This window comes from Phalangium opilio, unplaced genomic scaffold (genome assembly GCF_054372755.1).
Source record: "Phalangium opilio isolate 3A_F unplaced genomic scaffold, DU_Popi_V2 ptg000042l_1, whole genome shotgun sequence".
NCBI classification, from domain to species: Eukaryota; Metazoa; Arthropoda; class Arachnida; order Opiliones; family Phalangiidae; genus Phalangium; species Phalangium opilio.
Window position 1 is genome coordinate 9,125,845 of NW_028324166.1, and position 11,168 is coordinate 9,137,012.

Below are 11,168 nucleotides of genomic sequence, written 5' to 3' on the forward strand. Positions count from 1 at the left end.
GCCACTCACCCACTCGAAAGCAGTCTGGGAAATAGAACACTTTCTATGGTCCAAAACCAGTTTATTAATTGCTTGGACTAGTTTTTTAATTCAAGAAATGCATGAGGTTTATTAATTGTAAATCTATAGGAGAACAAAGACGGGGGGAAAGTCGTTAACCATACCCCATAGCAGTCTGGGAAATAAGGATATTTTTTAAACTAGTCCGCCTTTGTTCTCCTATAGATTTGTAATTAATAAAGTGATCCAGAGGACCAGTAACCCCCACTTCTTGAATTTAAAAACTAATCCAAGTAATTAATAAAGTGATCCAGAGGACCAGTAACCCCCACTTCTTGAATTTAAAAACTAATCCAAGTAATTAATAAACTGGTTTTGGACCAGGAAGTGTGCTATTTCCCAGACTGCTCCATAGGGTTTCTAGTTCTACCAGACTATACACTAGCAGGCAAGATGCGAATTAGGCCTGCGCACTGTGGAACGGCTTCAGACCAGTCTGAGAAATAAGAATATTTTTAATCTAGTCTTTAATCTAGAACCCCCTAGAGTCCGAAATAATAAACTGGTCTCCGGACTGGTCCCTGCCTTTGTTCTCCTATAGATCTCTAATTAATAAACTTAGTTCTTGAATTTATAAACTAGTCCAAGCAATTAATAAACTGGTTTTGGACCAAGGATGATAGAGGGTGGATACGAATTCTGAGAGAAATACGCGCCGTAACTTCGGAAACGATTGGGTCTGGTGGGACGCTAAAAGTGGGGGAGGAACACTCGGGATGAAAGGCAGGTGGGCTACCTCAGAACTAGACCCTATTTAGCGCCATCGTGTTGGCCTAATTTTGCATTCATAATTTCATATTGCCCAAGTTATTTTAAACTTTCTTTCTCATAAATAGAATTTGCAATTGAAACATTAAATTTTTATATAGAGTTAATATTTAATAATTATTGCTTCGAAATTGTTGCCAAAATAATAGTGCACGTAGATGACGCTGCAATAGGGAAACGCCGGTAGGGATTTATTTGAAGGCGCTGAGCGTCACCTAGAGTTGTTACTTCATATTTCAAGGACGATTGAAAAGATTAATCATTTGACTAAAAAAATGAAATCTAATTTCTAAGGCATAGTAATGAAACCAAACATGATTTTACTATGTTTGAAAAATTTACAATGATTATTAAATCTTTTCTTCTTTCGCGCATAAAAACGATCATTTTCCGCCATAGTTAGAAGTTAAAAACATTATTTAATCAATGTTTGATCTTGTAATCCTTTCAATCCCACTTGAAAGCGGAAGAAAGAACTATAGCAGACGCCCAGCACGTTCAAATAAATCCCTACCGGCGTTTCCCTATTGCAGCGTCATCTACGTGCACTATTATTTTAGCAACAATTTCAAAACAATAATTATTAAATATTAACTCTATTTAAAAATTTAATGTTTCAATTGTAAATTCTATTTATGAGAAAGAAAGTTTAAAATAACTTGGGCAATATGAATGCAAAATTAGGCCAACACGATGGCGCTAAATAGGGTCTAGTTCTGAGGTAGCCCACCTGCCTTTCGTCCCGAGTATTCCTCCCCCACTTTTAGCGTCCCAATCGTTTCCGAAGTTACGGCGCGTATTTCCGTCAGAATTCGTATCCACCCTCTATCATCCTTGTTTGGACCAGAGGAAGTGTGCTGCTTTTTCCCAGACTGTTCCAGACTTGTGAAGTTGTGACCCCTGCTGTCTTGAAGAATTAAACTACCCTAGGGAGCAATTGCCCATACCATAGCCCACTCGGTCACTCACTCGACGACGCAAGCTGCTCGCGCTATAGAAGCCCGTTCAAAAACCCGAAAAGTACAACTTTTGGATTATACGCGAAAAATTCGAAGGAACCGAAAATTAACATAAAGTTTTGCGGGAGGAGGTAGGTTTTTTGGCCAAATTCTTGGTCAAATGACCTGAAATTTTAATGAGACGAGTTTTATTTTCATTGCTAAGACTGAATATACCTTCGGATCTACTGGTCCAAATGTCCTGAATTTTTGATGAGAGGTGTGGTACAATCTATTCCATTATATTAAAAGTATATTAGCTTTTGGAGTGACTACATTTTTTAGCCACATCGTTTATGTACATCTAACGATGGGGGTATTAGTTTGGCTTGGTCTGAAGAAGAGGAAGAAGATGTATCGTTCGTCTTTATAAAGGGAGAGTGAAAAGGGGGATTGGTGATTTTCAAAGGGAGAAAATTATGATTTGTCTATAACAGTGCATTGTGGATGCACTGTGAAAATATTAATGAACAGTCTGTAATATCTGTATGTCTTTTATGAACATACAAATTTGTCATATTGCCTTACCTAAAATGAGAAATTTCATTCTCTCTTGAAAATTTCTCGCACTTTAAGCCATGACTATTCTAAGAATCCGAACAAATTTCTATACAATAAAAAGTTCGGGATGGGTGTTTTACCGAATTCTTTCTCTTGCAAACGCTTCTGGGCATAAGTCCATGTTATGAATTTATAAGATACTATATGTATACATCGGCATAAGTCTATGTTGTGAACTCATCGAGGGGATAAGCACTAAACCTATCAAATTTATAAGATGCGATAAGTATGCGTCTGCATAAGTTTATGTTGTAAAGTTAATTGAGAGTTATGTGTGGGGATCATTTTAGCATTGCTAAAGGTAACTCAACGAGGGGATAATCGCTACAACTAAACGTTCACTTTGAAAAAGTTCTGGGCATAAGCCCATGTTAGAAATTTATAGAGATGGGCCGATACCGATGCCATATCGGTATCGGTACCGATATTTGGCTTTAACCGATATATCGGTATCGGTTATAAATGAACCGAAATTTTTACCCGATATCTTTTAAAGAAAATAAATACTTATGTTAAGATTAGATAGCCTAAACTCTGAGAGAGCACAGTTTTTCATCTATTTTTGGATAACGTTACTAATGTTCAAAATGGGTTTGTCCTATGATAAGCCAGTTTTATAGTTTCAAGTACCGAAATTGGATCGAGAATTATCTATAGAGATGGGCCGATACCGATACCATATCGGTATCGGTTTGATATCGGTTTAATCGAAGGATCAGGTAAAATATCGGTATCGGTACGTATCGGTTTCCCAAGTATCGGATCATATCGGTATCGGTTTAAACTGGTATCGGCCCATCTCTAGAAATTTATAAGATGCAATAAGTGTGCATCGGCTTAAAGGTAGCGTCGGCGACGTTTATTTCCGATCTAGAACGCTAGATGGCGCTCGCGTTGGGGGCGGTGGCCTAAAATTTGAAAAAAGGACCATACCCTACGAGTGGATGAATCGCGTCACGTGGGTTACAAAGACTCTATTTGCCCCTCAACCTGGACTCCACGTATCAATATAAATGAAGCTCGCCTAGAGCGCAAAACCTTGCAGTCCATTTTGCACCCCTTTTCCTCATTCTTTCGTGACAGCGAGGAGCAGTTTTTCTTTTTTGCACCTGGGAACTTCTTTTATTCTTGGAATTTTTCTTTTTTTGTACTATGCTGTTATATACTCATAGGAGAGGGGAAATTCGCGGAATTGAGAAATCATCCGACTTGGTTTGGTTGGGGGCTTGGGGCCGGGCGCGTTTAGCGATCGGTTAGGTATCTTTCTTCGGGACGAGATTTCAGAAAGACGGTTAGTAAGAAACGAATTGAGCTTTCTTCATATCGCATGAAGTCAATTGTGTTCGGAACTGTTTTATATGAAGATGATAGGTAACTATTAATAAAAGCATCAAAACTATATCCATGCCTGGTTTTAATTCATGCTTTGTTTTATCAGGAAAATTATTTTAGTGGTGTTTGGTAATGAACATCAAAAATAAAATGAGGTAAAAATCTAATGTTAAGTTTGACCAATCTAAAAGATTAGTGACTAAACATTTTGTGACTTTTATATAGTGCGTATACACCAGGACGTTACTGATAATTTAACAGGACGTGTGAATAATGTTTGAAATTATTGGGGTGGGAGAAGTTGCTCCCTCTCTCAGCTTTATCTTCAGTGCCATGTTGTGATTGTGAGGCATTCTACGTCAGCCAAGATGGTCAAGTAATAATTCAAACTGAACTGCTGGCCTTTCTCCCTGCAGCCTCTTGGCTTAGTAACACTGGGAGAACAAAATGAAATTGAACTGGGTTACTGGACGCTTGGCAAAATTTAAATGGACGTTCGTGATATTTTAAGTGGACACTCGCGATATTTTAAGTGGACACTCGCGATATTTTAAGTGGACACTCGCGATATTTAAAGTGGACACTCGCGATATTTTAAATGGACGCTCGCGATATTTTAAATGGACACTCGCGATATTTTAAATGGACGCTCGCGATATTTTAAATGGACGCTCGCGATATTTTAAATGGACGCTCGCCATATTTTAAATGGACGCTCGCGATATTTTAAATGGACGCTCGCGATATTTTCAATGGACGCTCGCGATATTTTAAATGGACGCTCGCGATATTTTAATTTTTAAGTGGACATTCGCGTTATTTTAATTTTTAAGTGGACACTCGCAATATTTTAAGTGGACAGTCGCAATAGAATATTTTTTCAAACTTCGTATTTATAAAAACTTTTTGAGGATACAGTGTATAGACTAACGGTGGTAGAGAGGGGTGAAAACCGTGTATCCCTCCCTCTGGGCGCGCTTTTGTAAGAGAGGATACTGTACGCGCCCAGTAGGGGCATGACGCTGAGCTAAGAGATAGGAGGTATGCCGTTTGCATAGGTAGTACTGCCATTACTCTATATCGGGCCTGATTTCAGTCTTACAACATCAGAACCAGTTTGTGTACCTGTACAAGTATATAGACAAGCCTTTACAACCAGGGTTTTCTATACAATGTTGTGATTCTTTCTCGTATAACCGTGTCTAATCATAGAGCTGTTAAACTGCCAGCTTCAAGAGGGAAAGGGTGTAGCGCTTCAAACTATTGTATCTATAAATCGCGACAGGTTTGGGAGAGATTAGGTAGGCTAAAGACATTTTCTACGATTTAGGAAAGGAGAAAAAACTTATGCGTCATGCACTGCACAGCCTTAGACCATTGTTGGGTATTGGACAACCTTAGCACATTGCAAAATAATTTTGGTCTTTGTTAGCAACATCGAATGATAGATAATACCAGGTAGTAATTAGCAAAGGAGATGTATGTATTCATCGTTATTGGCATTAAGGGGTAGTATGGACTGGTACTTGCTTCGTTACTAAGGGTGTGATGGTGTTCGAAAATTTTTGTGCCGGCTCGCTAAAAGCAAGGAGGATGAATAAGAGAGAAGACTCGTTTTGGAAATGTGGAAATAAAAAACATGCATCGGCGCGTAAGCCGTTGGTAAAGGCGCAGGTCACGTGATCGTTCTTGCAAACGAGGAATATTCAAAATTATAAACAAGCTGATGAGGCTAGAAGAAGGGGTCTTGAACGCATGAGCGAGAACGTACGCTCTCTTGCCGTGAGGGGGTAGTGGTAATCATGGTAACTGGGGAACGCCACAGTGCAATTTTATGAACTGCGGACTACGTGCATTTTGTCTGACTCTGAACCTCCTCTCTTATTAATCCTCCTTGCTACGAGAATGCTACGGCATCTACCGTATAGACCATTTCAGAAATTAAAATACGGTACCATTGCGGTATCCTCCTTGGCGCCAAGAAACCCCGCTAGATTCAGTGCAAGTTGGCTAGCCTCCCGCGAGCAGTGAACTCGGGCTCATTCTGGCGTCTCTTCTTGGCGCGAGGGAGAATACCCCAATGGCCGCCTCGCCCTTTTGGGTTGGTTATTCAGTATTTATATTCCGAAATTTTCTATAGTTAGTAGGTAAAGGGGGTCTGTAAACCAGAAATGTGATTTTATTTTTGTTTGGCTTCTAAGAATTCCCTCCAGATCCATGAATGTATACCATTTCTCAGTCTTGGCGGATGGTGTTAATTTCGGGAGGGTAATTGAGGTTTTCCTACCCATTTCTTAGTATCAACTCTGCTTTAAAGTGAAATTCCGGGTGGCTAGTGCTTCCCAAACACACCCATAATATCGGCCGGTTCTGACATTTCTACCTTGAATACAAGTTCATTCGCTCATTATTTTAAAAGGAGATAAAAGAAATGTTTAGGTGCATTGGAATGTGGTCACAGAAGAAATGGAGATAGATATCAGTCTCGTCGAGGGGCCACTCACTATTATGGTTACTGCAGTGATTATAACATTATTTAATCGCCGCCTTTCATAATAAAGTGTACCCAGAACAACTCGCCAAATACACATGGCAAAGGTAATTGTAAAGCGATTAACGAGTCATTTCATTTCAGAAAGAAGTATGTTCGAAACACTTCGCAAATATCACACGATATAAGGAATTAGATCGGGATAACCAAATCATTTCACGTCAGGTGTTCACAGGATATAAAGAAGGATCACGTCCCTTTCGTTTGAAGAACGTTCAAACCAATGTACTTTTTCAGTTTTTCCAAGAAATAAATAAAAATGCTCATTATATACTCTTGTTCAACCTCACTTGACGGTATTGTAAAAGTTGAGGAGCATTAGCCAATATATAATGGCAAGTACGGTTTCTCAAGTGCGGGTAAACAGGAGTATAGATATTTGTTTCCATAGTTTCATTTTAAGTTGAAAATATCGAATCGAAAAAATAGTGAATCTTTATAAAAGACCTTTCTATTCATAGCTACTAGCCATTAGCACATAGAGAGTGAGAAAATGGATTGAAAGGCATGTGTATGGCATTGGGAAAAGGGAATAAAGGAATCAACTATAGGTGTTTGGTTGTCAAACTATTCAGGTGGTCGAAGCTACCCTGCCCTTATTTAAAAAAAGGGGGGGGGGAGGTACCTCCTTCTTACAGAGAAAAAACTTAATAGTATTGCAATGTTAGGGGGTTTCAATTCAAACCTATGCCCTCTAAAAACTCCGAATCCCTTCTTGGTACCGCAGTCCCCAATAAAATCATGGCAGTAAGACTATAGAGTAATGGCACCTCCCTGCCTTTGGCTACGTTACGCTCTATGTGAAATTAACATGGAGTGCCACTACTCTATATAGGGGCAAAAAGAAAACCCAGTCTGGCGTTTTTCGTCCCCCCGTTTAACATTCTTAAGCTATCCCTACCATCAACGGTCACGTGACACGAGCATCATCCATGGGGGAGGGGGGTTTGGCGAACCTAAAGGAAGCGTGGCTTCGTCGTTGGAGCGGTAACGGATGGGAGAAAGGGGGGAGTAGAAAATTCGTTAGAAATAAACTGAGTTGCAAGCTTTTTCGCCTAGGCGGCAGCACATTTTCTCGGCGTTTGGAGCTACACAGGAAAGTTTCACTATAGGGGCGCCAACCGAGCAGAGTTCCCCTTTAAGTCTATGTTGTAAACACAACGAGAGGGTATTTTAAATGAAGGTACTAGCTTGTGGCCAAGGATATTACAATTATAACCTAAGTAAATTTATACGCACTTAAAACTAATCGTTCAAAAATCCCAACGGTTTTTCCAGTAGCCGCAGAGCTTGCTGGGAAAAGACAACCCGTATGACGAACCTGATTGGTTCCTTGAACTGCGTTCAGTCAACTGTAATCGATAAAACCGAAGTCTTATAGTATACGGCGTTGACATTTATGGTTAATATTCCTGAACGCAGGTTACAATATTCAGTGCTGAACATAACACAGCACTGTTTTTTTGTCTTTGGTTGATGCTTGATGGTGGGTTTGTGGGAATTTGTGCAGACAACCTTTACTTCGATGGAATCGAGGTAGTAAATATTATGGTAAAACATCAAATTAATTATATTGTTAACGTGTCTTGACTTATATATAGATTTATTTCCCCATTTACGAAATATCTCAAATATAATATACAATATTACGAGGGTAAACTTGGCATTATTATTATTATTATTATTATTGTTGATGAGGAGGGTACGCGCCCTAGCACCGATGCCAAAGGCATATTGTGCATCCTCGTAATCAGGCCTTGAATAGGCCTGTGGCTGCAGCGTAGCGAAGAATTCGCTCCACCGTGAGAGAGGAGACCCTCGAGGGTTCCAGGGTGTGTGAATCAAAATATTCTAATCTAAGCGAGGCGAAGTAGTCGCACTCGCAAAGTACGTGGGCGGATGTTTCTTCCATCTCCTGACACGACCTACAGAGAGGGTCGTCGGCAAAACCCATCAGATGGAGGTGCCTATTAAGCCGGCAATGCCCGGTCAAAAGACCGGTGGCCAGCCTAATATCCCATCTGCCGAGCGAAATTAGGTCCCTAGCACGAGACCTGCAGGGACCATCGACAAACAACTTTGTCTGTCTCTGGCCCTCCATGCTGTGCCAGAGCTGATTTTGTATGACAGTCAACCTGTCATGCAGACACCGTTTGACGTGCCTGTAGGGGATGGGGACGGCCGGCTCCGGCCCCAAGAGCTTGGCCTCCGCACCCCTTTTCGCAAATCTATCGGCTTGCTCATTGCCATAATATCCGCTATGCCCTGGCACCCAGTACAGCAGAACCCTGTTGCAGGATGCCAGTCGCGCTAGCAGGTCGAGGCAGCTACGCACCAGTTGAGAAGAAATCTGACACTGGTTCAGAGCGTTCAGGGCAGCCTGACTGTCAGAATAAATTCTCACAGTCCGTCCGGTATACCCTTTGTTAATACAGTAATCTGCGCAATAACAGATCGCGGCAATTTCAGCCTGGAACACACTAGCGAAGGTGCCCAGGCAAGCAGAAAAGCCGACCCTTGTGGTTTGACAGTAATAGCCGGCGCCAGCGCCGGAATCAGTCTTGGAGCCATCGGTGAACCAAATGGTTTCACCCCCAGTGCCAAGAGGCAGCAGGTTAGTCCACTCTGCCCGACTGGGGAAGTGGATACTGAATGGCTTAGTGAAATCAAAACTGGTAACGGTTTTGTCAGAGCACATCGTAAGCGACGGCTCAAGTGCGGCGTACTCCCGAAAGAGCTTCGTATGGCTGTAATCCCAAAGTCTTGGAACCCAACAGCCACTAATGTTGAGCCTGTAGGCTCCCATGACAGCCTCCTCCTCAATGAAGAGATGAAGAGGAAGCATGTCAAGGAGCACCTCCAGGGAAGCAGTTGGGGTCGATCTCATGGCCCCCGTAACACCAATGCAGGCAAGCCTTTGAAGCTTGCGCAGGGCAGCCTGCACCGTCTTAAGCCGGACCCTTGTCCACCAGACAAGTGCCCCGTAAGATAGTATGGGTCTGATGATCCCAGTATAGAGCCAGTGTACAGCCTTGGGGTTGAGGCCCCAAGTCTGGCCGACAGAGCTCCTGGTCCTCCAGAAGAGCATCTTGGCCTTCTTAATACACCGATCAAGATGCGGCTTCCATGTGAGTCTACAATCAAAAGTCACCCCCAGGTATTTCACCTCGGAGGACTTTGTCAGGACCTGGCCAAAGAAAGAGATATCATTGAACAGATCCTTAGTATTCTTCCTCGTAAAAGGAACAAGGACAGTTTTATCAGGATTAACGGTGAGGTTAACCGCCTGACACCATTGCTCCACGCTAGAGAGAGCAGATCTCATAAGCGCGGTAACAGTATCCGGGAACTTCCCCGTAAAGACTATCGCTACATCGTCCGCATACCCGAAGCAGCAACAGCCCCCAGCACCCCCGAGCCTCCCCAGGAGCTCGTCCACCACCAGGCACCACAACAGGGGGGAGAGCACTCCACCCTGAGGGCAGCCCCTGCTGGTAGTCACCCCTAGAGAGTCCCCAAGGAGGGACGCCGACACCTCGCGGTCGGTAAGCATGGACTTGATCCAGCGGCCAAGAGTGGCGCTGATGCCAAATCTCTCAACAGCTTCAGTAATAACCGAGCTAGAGACCTTGTCAAAGGCCCCCTCGATATCGAGGAAGACAGCCAGTGAAATTTCCTGAAACTCGAATGCCCTATCCAGGCAATTCGTAAGGCCGTGAAGGGCCGTCTCAGTGGATTTGCCTTTTTGGTAGGCAAATTGTGAAGAAGAGAGAGGAGTTACCGAAAGTACCTCGTCTCTGATGTACCTGTCCACCAACTTCTCCAGAATTTTGAGGAAGAAGGAGGTCAGGCATATGGGTCTAAATGCTTTCGCCTCGAGATAGGAAGCCTTCCCGGGCTTGGGAATAAAGATGACCCTAGAGCGTTTCCAGTCACGAGGTATGTGACCGAGAGCAATGCAAAGTCTGTAGATCTTGCATAGCGGAGAGGCGATGTGGTCTAAGCCCTCCTGCAAAAGCAGAGGGAAGACCCCATCGGGTCCCGGAGACTTGTAGGGCTCAAAACAGTTGACAGCCCACCGAAGCTTGGGAATCGTGACAACCTGTCTGGCTACAAGCCAGTCTTCCCTCTTAGCCCTGTGCAGGACAGGGTAGAGAGAGTCAGGGTTTGTTGGATTAATAAAAGTAGAATCAGGAAAATGGACCTCCAGCATATGCTTGAGAGTCTCAGCCCCAGATTTAGTGTACACACCCTCCCGTAGCTTAATAGCATTAAGTCGATGTGTGCTGTCGTGCGCTAGAATCTTCATGACCCTAGCCGTGGCAGGGACATTGGAGATTTGCTCACAGAAGGTCCGCCAGGAGTCCTTCTTAGCAGCTCTAATGGCCCTGTTGTAGGCGTTAAGGGACTGCCTGTATCCAGCCCAGTCACCCGTGCGCTTGGCTTTGTTAAAGAGCCTGCGCGTGTATTTACGAAGCCGGCTGAGATCCGCGTTCCACCAAGGGACAAGCCTCGAGCGGTTGACGGTCTTAAGTGGGCAGTTCCGGTGGAACGACTCCATGATGGAGCACTGTAAATCACCAGCAGCCCGATCAAGATCCTTAGGTGAAGTAAGTTTAAGAGTGTGACCCCCTCCGTAGCGTAGGATTAGGTCTTCCCTATAGCCGGCCCAATTAGTCCGTTTTGGGTTGCGTATCTCCGTCCCCGCCGGGACAGAAGTAATCGCGACAGTAAAGCAGATGTGCCTATGATCCGACAGAGACGGTTCATTTGACACATGCCAGTTAGACACGGAAGACACGAGGTTTTCTGTGGCTAGCGTGAGGTCAATGACCTCCCTTCTATTAGAAGTAACAAAAGTAGGTTCATTGTTTTGATTAAGAATATAGAGTTTACAA

General features: G+C 43.2%; 1 long non-coding RNA gene across 1 annotated transcript; it reads left to right on the forward strand.

Annotated features, from left to right (window-relative positions):
* Window positions 1–3,568: 3,568 nt before the first annotated feature.
* On the forward strand, window positions 3,569–6,541 carry LOC149679022 (uncharacterized). Its single transcript, XR_016366195.1, has 3 exons — window positions 3,569–3,758; window positions 3,826–3,874; window positions 3,945–6,541. It is a non-coding gene; the product is annotated as an uncharacterized LOC149679022 (long non-coding RNA).
* Window positions 6,542–11,168: the final 4,627 nt, after the last annotated feature.